Genomic DNA, 14,387 nt, shown 5'->3' with positions numbered 1-14,387 from the left:
TATATTGCCCTCCCTAACAATGTTTAATGTTTTTGCTTTAGATGGTCAGTGTCAATATTACGGTATAGGATTGAGTCTAGCAGGCTTTTTACACATCCCTTCTTGGATGAGTTATGTATTTTTAATCCACCCAATATAAAAAGTTCTTTGGGTGGATCACACTGGGCTAAAGGAATAAAATGCAATGCAAAAAAATGCCCTACTTCCTGTAGTGAGGCCTTTTGTTTTACACTGATATCTAAATTGTTACTGAACTATCACAGATCAATTTAAATTACAGGTGATCAACTAAGGATGCTATTCAATGCATGCTTGGACAGAAAAAAGTCATAACACTGTTGGGAGTTGTAAGAGTTTTTCTGTCTAAACATGCATGGGATTGCATCCTAAGTATATGAAATTACTTGTCGGGGTGGGGGGGTTGTTAAGCAAGTTAAACTTTACTGTTTAACTGTTAAACTGATTATAATTTTAATATTAAAAAATCAATACACTGTGTGTAAATGGTTTTTCTATAATCTAATTGTTCAGTTGAGTAGGCTAAGCACACTTAAATCAGGAATTCAAGAGTTAAGTGTAGCATACATACAGCCTGTTCTAGTTCAGATATTTTAATAAATTAGCATGAACTTATTAAAATACTTGAGCAACTAAAACAGTTAGTCTATATGGGTGCTACACGTAACCCTTGCATTTATAAAGAGAAGGGTAATACAGTTACACAATAACATTCAATCAGGAAGTATACCCTACCAAATATGGTGGGTCTTTGGAGAATAAACTTGTAGCAGGATTGGGCTATCCGTCTCTGATGTGAAACTGAAACATACCCACTTGGCTGTGGCTGGGTTGAAAGAAAAATGACTAGAATTTACATCCAAGTAAATGCCCTTGGGAAGGGTTGATTGTGTGTGTGTCATTGAAATACATTAGCAATAGAGATGCAGTTCCATTTCAGGCTTAAAAGTTCCTTTTAAGTTAAAAGTTTAAGTTAACTTAAACTTTTAAGTTAAGTTTAACTTAAGTTTAAGTTAAGTTAAAAGTTCCAGGCTTTTATTCCCCTTGCAGTTTTATGTATTCCTTCCTCAGTGTTATCATGTCCACTAGAGGTTTTATATTCAGACAGATCGCCGTGCTGGTCTGTTGCAGCAAAAACAACAAAGCGTCTTGTGGCACCCTGAAGGCTAACAATTTGTTATGGTATGAGCCTTTGTGCACTACAGCCATTTCATCAGATGCATGAAGTGTTAGCCTGAGTAGCAAGTGTAAACTGTGAGAGCAGAATGTATTGTATTAAAATGCATCTGTTAAGAAATAGCTGTTCTAGGAAGGAGCTAGATACACTTCAATTACAGCTGGATGTACAAGCCAGAGTGCCGCCCAATCTATGTTCTAAATGGCAGTAAATCCCATGGTGTTCAAGAGGGCTCTTGCCAGAGTTAGTGTGCAGAAGATTGCTGCCATATGGTTTCTGGTGCATGCAACCCCGCCCTGTGCGCCTCCCACCTCCTAAACACATTTACTTGAAGGAAAATCCCTTTGCGGGGAAATAGCAGAATTACAGCACTGAGGATCACGCGGTTGCAATATGAACTAATACCGCAGTTTCACAAGCTTCTTCCCCTTTCCCCGTGTTATTTTTTTATTACAGTCTTCACATCTTCATCAGATGTAAGTGAAGTGAGGTTATACAATTTCCAAATCAAGGATAACACAGTATTTATTTGAAAAATAAATCTTTGTACCATCCCTCTGGGTCATTTCACTGGTTGGATTAATTAAAACAGCCTTCACCAACCTGGTGCCCTTTGGATGTTTTGGACTTCAGCTCCCATCAGTTCCAGCTACCATGGCCAGTGGCCAGGACCTCTAGGAGTTGTAGTCCAAAACATCTGGAGGGCAGCAGGTTGGGGAATGCTGAACTAAAGAATCTCTTGATCAAATCAAGGACATCATTTTAATTCAGCAGATTTTTAAGTTGATATACTAAAAATAAAGTGGTTGGAAACTTCTCACTGGAAGGGATGCGTCTTCTAAGGTGCTCCCTGCTGTATGGCCTATCAATAGAATTTGCTCAAAGTGGAGTGGTTGTTGTAATGCAGGGGTGGGGAACCTCAGGCCCGGAGGCCAAATCCTGGTCTCCAGGGGTCCCAGATGGACACACCCCTGTACCTGTCCACACCCCATTTTCCCCCAACCACTGATCATTTGGTGGTTTTCTGGCTTTTGTGCAGTTCGCCCTCCCCACTCCATTCTTAGGAGAGAAATGCCTCTCCTAAGGCTCAGTTACTGACAATAAGGTCTTTAAGCTAGAGCTGTGCACAAATGGCCTCTCAAAACTCTCCAGGCTATTTGTGGGCAGAGAACAATTTCACTGAATTTCTCCTAAGGGAGAGAAATTCTCCAAGAGTTTCTCACAGAGAGGGCTTGCTATTGGCAGGGGTTGTAACACAGGGTCTTTCTTTTTACCTCAGGGTTTTTGGTTTATTGTACTGCTTCTGTAGGTGGTAACAGCAACAACTGTGTTGAGGCTTCCACTTTTCTGAGGCAGAGTTTAACATTTCTTTTGGTTGTATTTTTGAGCTTACCCAATCACTGCAAGGTGGCTGAGGGTGCTGTGTGTGCTCTCTCCATTACTCATCTTTCCATTGCTCTGCAACCTCCCAGGCCACCTGCATTTTCTGAACTGAAAAAGCCCCATGAGGAATCGACTCTTGATGTCTTCCTCATAATGGCTTTAACTGTGTGGGAAGCTGAGGAGGCTGCTGGCTGCTACAGAGATTACTGTACAATGACAGACAAGACACTCGTGCATGCCCCTCAGCCACCTCATAAGTAGCACAAGAACCCCAAACCTAACTCATGAGAATTTCTCCAAAACTTCTCCTCCTCTGAATTTCTTTTCAAAAGCCATTTCTTTTCTATCACATTGAATGAGAGTGGTCGAAAAAATGTGGGAGAAATTTTCAGCACAGCGCTAGTTTAAGCTACAATATACTGGGGGGGGGGTATTTTTGCCCACACCCACTTTGTCTTTGGCCCCACCCAGCACTGGAATGCAGCCTCTGAGAGTTTCTCTGAAATGGAATTCAGTCTTTTGGCTGAAAGGGTTCGAACCCTTACACCACTCTTGTAAATGGGATGGAAGTAGGGATGTCAGAGAATTCCGCCACGGATCTCAGGGAGGCCGAATACCAGCGGCGGAACGGTTTGCCACCCCCCCGCCACCCCCGGGATGGGACTTACCTTGGGTGGATCTTCCTGGAGGCGGCAGCGGCCAGTCTTCCAACCGGCTGCCGCCGCCGCCATTTCCAGTTAAAAAAAACAAAAAACAAAAAAAACGTGATAGGCTACGTAAATCTTTATGTAGCCTCTCACGGCTAGATTTTTAAAAAAAACACTGTGATAGGCTACGTAAATGTTTATGTAGCCTATCACGGCTGATTTAAAAGAAAAGAAAAAAAGCGCGTACGCAAATGGCGGCGCCCATGGGCGCCGCCATTTGCCTTCCTTATTTTGGCACGTCTTAGTCTACGTAAACATTTACGTAGACTAAGACGGCGAAAATAAGGGGAACGCAAATAGAGTAGCATCTACGCTATTTGCGTTCCCCTTATTTTCGCCGTCTTAGTCTATGTAAATGTTTACATAGACTAAGACGTGCCAAAATAAGGAACGCAAATGGCAGCGCCCATGGGCGCCGCCATTTGCATACACGCTTTCTTTTTTTAAAAAATCAGCCGTGATAGGCTACATAAAGATTTACATAGCCTATCACGGCTGACTGCAGGGACGCAAACGGCGGCGGCTACGGCCACCACCATTGGCGTCCCTGCTAGCCAGCGGCCGGATGTCCAGCTGCTGGCGGAGCCGGCCGGCGGCTCCACAGAATCCCTGCGGAGCGGAGCCAGCCGGCCAGAATTTCGGGGGGGAGGGACAGAGCGCCTCCCCCCTGGCCAGAATTTCGGGGGGAGGGACAGAGCGCCTCCCCTCCACACCCCTTGAATCAATTTTGCTAAAAGGTAAGTGACTTTCGTACATCCCTAGATGGAAGGAGGCTTGTTTGAAAGATGATCAGGACTGCTTATATTTATGAGTTTTGTTTTAAGTCAAAATAAAATGGGAAGAAAGAGATGGTGTCTGCTGGGCCATACGAATGCTTCATCTTAATGGAGAATATTTTTTTCTTTTAGCAGAATATTTTTGCTAAATATTTTAGCAAAATATTTTTTTTTTTTATAAATATTTTTATGCATATTTTTTCATTTTTTTTTCTAAAATGTGTATTCCTGTGTGGGTTTAGGAGGCAGTCCCATCCTGGTGTTAACATCAGCGATGGGGCTTTAGGATTTGGTAGAAACCCCACAATTGTGGTGTAACATGCCAGCAGAACTCCTCTGAAATGCAGACAGAAGAGTCTGCCAGCAGAGTTATTCTGCTGGCAAGGTTACACCACTGAAGCGGCCCAAATGGGGTAGAGATGTGGGCAGCAGAAGTAAGGAGCATATGTATCCTCTCTGTCTTAAACCTGGTGCTGATCCACTCAGGAGCCACACCAAATAGATTTGAGGATACCAATATGCCTCCAGTCCACTTGTATGAAATAATGATATACAGGTCATTGATGGAAGTGGGATGCAGACAATACAAGCGAAGAAAAGCTTGCACAGGTATAAGCTGTGGTCCCTGGGGCTAATGTGGGTCCCAGGAGCCTCTGATCTTTGGAGAAGGCAATGGCTTCCTCTTACTAATTTATTTTATTACATTTATATCCCACCTTTCTTCCATTGTGGAACTCAAGGTTCCTAGGTAGCCTCCCCTCCAACAACTGACCAGACCTAGACCTGCTTTGCTTCAGCAAGGTAGCCACCTCATGTGCTTTCAGACCATGTCTTGCTGCCATTGCCAGCAATACTCTGGGGTTATCTTTGGTGATGACATCAAAGTGTACTCCTAACCCACTTTATCCTGTCCCTCAGGCTACCCTGGTGGCTTATGGTGGCCATCACCATCTTGGGGTGTGCTCACAGTGTCCTGTAGTTCCAGGCCTTTTGCCTAATTTGGTTCTAGTGTGTCCCTATCGTAGGGAATGAAAGAGAAACTAGCATGCCCTTGGGTGGCCACTTATGAATCTCCCCCACACACATACCCAAAAAGATGGAAGACATCACCAAAAATAGAGGACAGTGATTTGCATATGCTAATTTATGTGTGTCAATGCAAATTATCATTTAAACAGAAATACAGTACGTCTCACCATAGCAGGGAAGACTGTGACCAGGTGACCTGTGTGCCTGCCTGTTCAGTCTGCTCTTCAAGTGCTAACGGTTGATGGGCAACTTTTCTTATTCTTTATCTTTAATTTTTATTTATTTATTCATTCATTTATTTCATTTATTTCATTTCTATACCGCCCAATAGCCGAAGCTCTCTGGGCGGTTCACACCAGATTCAGGCTAGACAGTCTTTCAAATAGAGGACTGTCCCTGTGATAGTGAAAGGGCCTTAGCTCAGTGGTAGAGCACATGGTTTGTATGCAGAGGGTCCCAGGTTCAGTCCCTGGTATCTCCAGATAGAACAGGACAAATTCCTGCCTGAAAAGCTGGAGAGCTGCTGCCAGTCAGTGTTGACAATACTGGGCTAGATGGGCCAGTGGTCTGCCTCGGTATAAGGCAGCTTCCTCTGTTCCTATGACACATGGCCACTCTAATGTGGCCTTAACTCTCAGCCATCACTAGAACTTAAAATAAGCCTGGATGCATAATCAGCTAAAACCCTATTTGGTTGATCTACCAGCTCAAACCTTGCAGCCCTAATACCCAAGTATAGTTCAAGGGCGTGTGATTTCTTCTCATTTTCCGTCAGAATTCAGTGCTTAAGTTCTTTGTCTTTGAGGTCAGGATCTGGCCTAAAAGTAAGGCTGTAAAACTGACTCAAGAGGAGACTTCTCCCCCACCCACCACCCCATCCGACTTCTGTTGTGAGTCTGTCATTTGTCAACTCTGAGCTGTTGGCGTGATTGATACCCCAAGCTCTGTATCCCCCAACCTTCTCCATCAGCCAAAGACATTCCACTGGGTCTTGTCCAGCCTGCCTGTCGCCACCAGTCAACCAGCAACACTGTTTGATTGAAATCGGGGAAGTCTCTTGATCCTCCCCGCCTCCCCTTTTATCATCTTACAATAACATCATCCCGATCATTTATTTTTACAACCGAGCTGAGCTGTGCTTCACCCAGCTTAGTCAAGCTGCACGAGACGTTGATTTCTGGGCACAAATTTTAGCAATGCACTCTCTGAGCCTCTGGAGAAGTCGATGGCCATTAGTTACTGCCGTTCTACTGACAAGATTGTTGTTGTTGTTGTTACTAATTTTAAAAAGAAGAAAAGAAATCAACTGAAAGGAAAGCAGGGGGATTAAAGAGACTTTTCCTACATGACTAAGTCAGGAAGGAGAGGAATGGTTACCTCTTTAAAATGGAATGAAAAGAAACAAGATGGGCTGTAGAAATTTGTATTTATGCTATGATCTTAAACTCCTTGGGTGAAATCCAGATTTACTTATTTATTAAATTTCTTAATCACCTATCTGGCCTGTCACCTGGCCACTCTGGGCAATGTACAGCAATACAACAGTTTTAAAACAATAAACTGAGATGCACTGCAGTCTCATCAAAATCAATAGTTATCCTGGGCTAGATCCAGACTTAGTCATTTTTACAGTAGATCCATTTAAATCAATGAGGCTTACTTTAGTTATTACTTCTCCCATTGATTTCACTGGGTCCAAGTCTGGATCCAGTCCCTGTGTTTAAGATGAATGTTCAAGGCCCATAGATTTTAGTGGAAATAAAGTACTGCTTTCTTCCTCTGGTTGGCAACCATTAAGTGGAACCTAAGAACCATGCTGATTCAGACCAAGGGTCCATCTAGTCCAGCATTCTGTTCACACAATGGCCAACCTGTGGGGAAACCCACAAGCAGGACATGAGTGCAACAGCACCTTCCAGCCCATGTTCCCCAGCAACTGCTGTACATAGGCATACTGCCTCTGATACTGGAGGTAGCATAGAGCCATCAGGACTAGTAGCCACTGATAGCCTTCTCCAGGAATTGTCCAATCCCCATTTCAAGCTGTGCAAATTAGTGGGCACCACCACATTTTAAATTCTAATCTATAGTTTAACTGTGCGCTGTATGAAGAAGTACTTCTATCTGTCCTGTGTCTGCCACCATTCAGCTTCATGGGATGACCCCACTGGGTTCTAGTATTATAAAAGAGGGAGAAAAATGTCTCCCTATCCACATTCTCCACACCATGAATACTTTTGTACACCTCCATCATGTCTCCTTATACTGACCTTTTTTCTAAGCTAAACAGCTCCAAAGGTTGGACCCTTAATGTGTAGGGGAGATGCTCCAGCTGCTTGATCATTTTAGTTGACTTTTTCTGCACTTTTTCCAACACTGCAATATCCCTTTTTAAGTGTGGCTGCCAGAACTGTGCACCGTATTCCAAGTGTGGTCGCACAACAGATATGTATAAGGGCAGTAGGATCTTGGCAGTTTTATTTTCGATTCCTTTCCTAATTATGCCCAACATGGAATTTGCCTTTTTCACAGCAGCTGCACACTGGACTGATATTTTCATCGACCTGTCCATCACAACTCTGAGATCTCTTTCTTGATCAGTCACCACCAGCTTGAAAATAAATTCCAGTGAAATTAGTAGATTTTAATTCCACAGTGGCTGAGATATAAAGAAATTATATCCACATGTATGGTGGGAAGAGAGTACAGCAGGGGAGGCTGATGGTTCAAGTTTCGGTGGGGCAGAGATTCCATTCCGGGTTTTAGTTCCAGCTAGCCAGAAATCTAAAGGAGCTGTCCAGCATGCTGAACCCCATTCCAAAATGGGTCCAGCGCCTTGGATAGCCCCATTAGACTTCTGGCTGATTGTAACTGAAACCCAGAATGGAATCTCCACCCCACCGAAATTGGAGCCACCAGGCTCCCCTGCACCTGGGTTTGGGTTTAAGTTTTTTCACAGCTGCAGTAGGGACAGCATTTCATAATTGGGCTACACAGAAAAGGCCCATTCCGTCATCACCATGCTCCCAACGTCTCTAGGAGGCGGTAGGGGGCAAAGGGCCTTGGATATAGATCAAGCTCATATGGGGACAAGGGTTCTCTGAGGTACTGTGGTCCTGAGCTGTGTAAGGCTTTATGGGTCAAGACCAGCACTTTAAATTGGGCTCAGAAACAAATTGGCAGCCAGAGCGGTCAGGCCAGATCCGGAGTTACACGTTCAGGCCAATTGCCTGGCTGAAGCATTCTGCGCTACCTGCAGTGTCCAAGCCATCTTCAAAAGCAGCCCGACCATACCACCCCACACCACGTTCTGAAGCCCACCCTCCAAGTATGAGCAGAACCACTGCAAAGTCCAAACTCAGAGAGCTGTCCCAGGAGGATAACGTGATCAGTAGTACTGAAAGCCACCAAGAGATCAAGCAGAATGAATGGGTGTGCTCACCCTGTCTCTCTCCTGGCAAAGGTCATCCTACAGGGAGATCAAAGCAGTCTCGGTATTGAAACCAGGCCAGAACTGCTTGTGTTTGTTCTTGGGCTAAGATTTTATGAAGGGCATTATACAAATACCTTAAATACATTCCTGATCAAGGATTTCGGATACTCCATGTCTTCACCTTGGATTAGCTTGGGTCAAAGCGACCCAGCTTTCTGGCTAGTGCAATTGGTTGCATCTAAGCACATTTACCGATGAGGTGCTCTGTTGAACGGTTCAGCTAAGTACACTGTCGGAACCAAATTAAGTGGGCTCAGTGCTATGATGTCAATTGTATGGGAATTCTCCAGAATGGAAAATACTCCAGCAACTTTCTTTGGACTGATGTAGCAGACTAATTTTATGGCTAATCTTTCTGACAGTGCATTTAGACATGACTGATTTCAATGTTGTTTTCCCCCTTTTTAATGTATTCTGCTCTTTAGGATCTGAAGGATTCTCATGGAAGTTGGCTGACTCACCATGTCTTGGGAGCACCTTGGGCATATATTGTATTTTTAAAAGTCACACTTAGTGTGTCTTGCTCACACTGGATTCCCTGTGCAGTACGTTCCGGTCCTGTGCAGGACATCACACTGTATTTCTAGTATGTGTGGACAAGGATCCAGGTTGGGCGGGGGGAGCAAAATCCTCTGTGCAGTCCATCCTTATAGAGGTTCTCAGTGTTCTTGCTCATTTTCTTTTCCCCATAGAAGTCAATGGACTTCTATAGGAGAAGGCTTCTGAGGCAGCTCAGAAAAGGCTGTTGATGTTGGGATTGTCCCTCTCCCTTGAGACTGAGTTACTTAGCAATTGAAGCTGTAGAGGTGACCTCCCATTTTAACTATGCTCCATTCAAGCATCTAAAACTTCCCCAGATGCAGCAATCCCATGGCTGTGTCCTAGAAGTCACCAAGTGCCAACGGCCAGCCTACAGACAACCAGTGAGCATGTGGAAGAGAGAGCAGTCAGAATCATGCTCACTGCCCCACACCCAATCTCCGTGCATTCATCTGAGTCCGCAGATGTATTATGAGTCTGGACATCCATGGTATTTGGTTCTGCCCTTGTGTCTGTTCGGCTAAGATTTTATGAAGGGCAGCATGGAAGGCCTTTCTTGGGAATTTTTGTTCAGACAGTGGGAGGAGAATACACATGACTGAGTCCCCCTGCGACTGGGAGCAGTGCTGGCTCCAGGTTTTTGAAGGCCCTTGGACAAGCCACCCTTAACAGATCTCCTCCCTCTGTAATTCACCACTTCCACTAGCTGCCATGTCTCCCCATCCTCTCTCTCATCATTGTGACCATTAGCTTGCTTGACAGGCAAGAGCCGGTGAGCGAATAGGCAGTGCTATCTACTGCTTCTCACCACCACCACCACCACCACCATTATTGTCTAGGCTAGAGCAACCAGCAGATGAACAGGCAGGTTGCAATGGTGAAGAGGAGGAGCAAGTCCAGGGGGCCTTTGTCAGTGGGCCACTGCTGGGGTGTGGGCCCCACCATGCATGCCCCTGCCACTGGCCCGAACTGGCAGCATTCATATATGTCCTTGACCCCTCACATGGCTGGAGCAATAAAGCTACACCACACGGAGGGATCTGTAAACTTACAAGCCAGGGTTAAGGACACAAGGAACGGCTGCACACAAATGCACACAAACCACATCCCAGTCAACTTCTATTTCTTTTATTTTGGGGAGATGAACCACATCGAGAGAGGCCACTTGGAGTGGAACTGTGGCAGGGGGAGGGGTGCTCAGCCTTTTCTCTGCTGCTTCTCCACACCAAAGCAGGGATGTGGTCCCCATATCCCTTACTGCCACTGGAAATCGGGGGTTTCTCCCCACCCCTGCCGCCACCCATCCATGACAGGTTCCAAATATATATTTTCCCTCAGTTTGGAATGCCGCTGCTGAAAGAGCAGATGAGAAGGCAATTTGGAGCAAAGAAAGAGCACCCCTCTCCCTTGCCAGATCTCCACCCTAACTGCTGTTTTTTAAAGGGCTTTCCTCTAGCCCTATGCAGGCGTTCACCAGCTCATGTGTAGGGGGACATGGACATACATGTAAGCCCCGCCCCCTACATCCCCACATGCCCGGCTTCCATGCAGACCTTCCTCCTCAATGCGCTTACAGAGTTCCCATGCTCAGAAACCCTGATAAAGCAGGGACTGCAATCACAGAACCTCTGTAAGCACCTTCAGCTGAACATGCTTACACAGCCCTATGCAGGTCTACATGCAAGCCAGGCATGCAGGGACGTTGCAGGCAGGGCTTATGTGTGCACCCAAATCCCCCTACAGTTTAGCCCTACATGCAAACATGTGAATGTCTGCTTAGGGTTTTGCCATCTTCTTAAAACAAAAACATGTTGGGTTTGACTATACACAGGTTCTCAGTCTCTGCTTGTACCAGGGGGTATGGTTTGGATACCGCTAGGTACTTTACACCAAAGATGTAGGTTGCATTTTGAATTGTCTGTTCTTAACTTGTGCCATTTTTGTATGCAGTTTTGTATACGTTGCTCAGCTGTCCAGATGTACCACTCCATCCTAGAATTATAGAATAGTAGGCTTGGAAGGGGCCTACAAGGCCATCGAGTCCAACCCCCTGCTCAGTGCAGGAATCCAAGTCAGAGCATCCCTGACAGATGGCTGTCCAGCCTCGTCTCGAATGCCTCCAGTGTGGGAGAGCCCACCACCTCCCTGGGTAATTGATTCCATTGTCGTATTGCTCTAACAGGAAGGTTTTCCTGATGTTCAGCCAGAACCTGGCTTCCTGTAACTTGAGCCCATTATTCCGTGTCCTGCACTCTGGCATGATCAAGAAGAGATCCTGGCCTTCCTCTCTGTGACAACTTTTCAAGTACTTGAAGAACATTATTTTTTGTTTTGCAGTTCTCCCCTCCTCACTCTACCCCACCCCACCCCACCCAAGTGTCAGCCCATGCATCCTGTGAGAAGATTTATTCAATTTCAGAAGGAAAAAAGCAGCTTCTGTTGGGGGTGGGAATGGGTTGTTTTGCCATCCCCTGGGATCTGCCCTCTTTCTCTGGGGTTTGAGAGGAAACCCTGCCTCAGTGAGAGGGGGGATGTTGTATCATGTGTAGACTAAGGGTTGGGCAGGAGAAGGATTGGGATCTATTAGTAGATTGCTGCCTATTGACTTCCAATAGTTCTTAACAATAGCAAATGAAACCACAAGTTAAACCCCTCTGCTATGGCTGGCCATGTGCTAATCATTTATTTCTCGGCCTCAGAGCTCCTTAGGGATGGACAAATCTGTCAATTTCAGTTTCTCATTTGTCCAATCATAAATCCAGTCCATCCCAAATTTTGAGATTTTTGTTTAAGTTTGCATGGGAATTTATAAGCATTTTTGTGCACGTTCCTTGTAACAGATGCATTTTTGAGTGCATTTTTGCCCAATATATGCACATTTTTTTCAATCAATATAATGCAGTTTTTATGTTTTCCTAACAGATGCATTTTGTCCACATTTTTGATTGGGTAACTCCACTGCAAAATTCGGAGATGTGCGAATTTTGGAGGGGAATGGAGTTTCAGTTCGCATCGTGGTTTAAAATGTTAAAATGCAAACTGAACAAATGTCCCCCCCATTTCCAATGTTCCTCACCTGTGCAGTATGAGACTTTGAGGAGCTCTGATGCCATTTCAGTCCATGGTCTCTAGTAACTCAGCTACAGATCTGCAGTTCTGTCTATCTGTCATCCCAGTGTATGCGCCAGATAATTGGCTCCAGGTCCCAATCATTGGAGGTCTCCAAAGAAACAAAGTAGATCTTGCAAGCCTGAAGTGGGCCCACACCAACATAGATAGGCCTATTACAAAATGCAGTAGCTGGGTTCTGCATTGTACAGAGGACCTTGGCCAAGTGGTACATACGAGGTAAAGACTGAATATTCCCCTCCCCATGTCAGCTTGGCTAAAAGATGCGGGGGGGATGGCACTGCTTCTTCTACGCTAGTAGTTTTCAAATTGTATTCTCATGAATGTTGGTATTCCTCAGAATACATGCCAGAAGAAGATGCATGGCCGGTAAATTCTATGTGATGCAGATCCTTCTATCAGGCCCCTTTATCTGTGTTGTACTATCTGCTTTCCAAATGAGGCCAAACCTGCTTTTTCTGTTGTTGCCCCCAATGTAACACTGGGACTTTGTTGCTCTATCCCCCATTCATCTCTTGCTCTGGAGAAAACTGATAGGAAGTCATACTATATAATTAAGCAAACTTATTTTTAAGCATATATGGCAGCAGGGATGAGAAGCCTGGGGCTCTCTAGATGTTGTTGGACTGCAGCTCCCATCAGCCCTTGCCTTCATAGCCAATGATGAGGGATGATGGGAGTTGCAGTCCACCAACATCTTCAGGGCCATATGTTCCCCACCCCTGATATATTGAGTGTATTTGTCTCATCACAAAGGAATTGTGTCCTATTCCCACTCACATACAATGAAGGAGTAGCCCACTTTGCACATGGTTGATTGGGATCATCCCACACTAGTCTGTGCCTGGAACCTCTTTCTCTTTCACTAAACTGGCTAGTTCTGGCATGGCTGGCTGGAGCATTCTGGGAGTTGTAGGCCTTTTTTCTGTCTAAACATGCATAAGATTGCACCTTTAATCACTCTTATCTCCGATCACCTATTGGAGATAAAAATAGGATTTCACTGATTAGCACTGAAAAAAGTGATTTTCTGCTTCCTGGTTTTATACTGCATTTAGATGTTGTGGTTTTAATTTTCTGTGTCATTGATTTACTTTATTCTAAGCTACTCAGAGAACATATGTTCTTGGGCAGCATATAAATACCATAAATAAATAAATCACATAATTGCTCTGCTCCTGGTTGGACTGGGAAGACCTGCATTCAAATCCTCTGGTCCTCTGACAGCTGGCCACCCACCTCTGTGCACGCATGCATGCACACACACATGCACGCACGCACACACTATGCCCCATAAGTTCCTTGGAAAAAACATAGTACACAAATATCACAATCAGGTACAAAACAAAGCCAGATCCTAGAAAATGTGCCCTTCACACAGTAGCTACTTGGACTTGGACTCATGCACCCCAATTATAATGATTTCTACTAAAGATCAGCTCTACCGCGAACCAGAATGGTGAGGCAGATTTCCAGCACTATTAAAGAACAGCAAATTATCACTTATTCCTGCTACAGGGTGGGGGTGGGGGTGATGCCTCCTGGATTTTCTGCATCCAGATTAAAAAGATATTGGGGCAGAATACATGATAATTTGTCAAGTTTCCAGGATGAGCACTCATGTCAATAATTCCTGCATCACCTCTCTTCCTCTGGACTCTGGCTGAGGGGAGATACAAAAATGTTGTTTGTGCCCAAACGCACAAGCTTTTCATGCAAGCACAACTAGCTGGATGCAGCAAAGGCTTCTGGATGTGAGGCAGGTTCTCCAGTGCAACTCTTCTTTGCCCAAGAAGCTTGGATGAGGAAATAAAGCAGCTGTGCCACATTCAGATAGGGATCCATGTTGGGAAAGGGGTTTCTGAACTGCGGTCCATGTGTCGATGCACGTCTTGCAAAAAATATTAACCTAAGTCTTTTTCCACAAACATGTCACTTCAAAGCTCAGTTCGGCTCACTCCCAGTTTCATTTACAAACTGTATTTTTATTCATTTGAACAAGATAGGTATACATTACGAAAGGGGGAAATGAGCACTTTCCCCCCATTGACGAAAGCGTGAGAATGCATATTTTTGGAACATTCATTCATTCATTCATTTATTACATTGTTTGTTTATTACATTTTTATACTGCC

The 14,387-nt window shown here is 44.7% G+C and overlaps 1 protein-coding gene across 5 annotated transcripts in view; it reads left to right on the top strand.

Moving 5' to 3' along the window:
• GATA5 (GATA binding protein 5) overlaps positions 1-14,387 on the top strand; it is a 59,097-nt gene that overhangs the window by 26,409 nt on the left and 18,301 nt on the right. The window lies entirely within an intron of this gene.

Source organism: Heloderma suspectum, chromosome 4, assembly GCF_057233095.1.
Source record: "Heloderma suspectum isolate Gila_16-S chromosome 4, 16-S_ref, whole genome shotgun sequence".
NCBI lineage: Eukaryota > Metazoa > Chordata > Lepidosauria > Squamata > Helodermatidae > Heloderma > Heloderma suspectum.
This window is presented reverse-complemented; position numbering and strand designations above follow the sequence as displayed.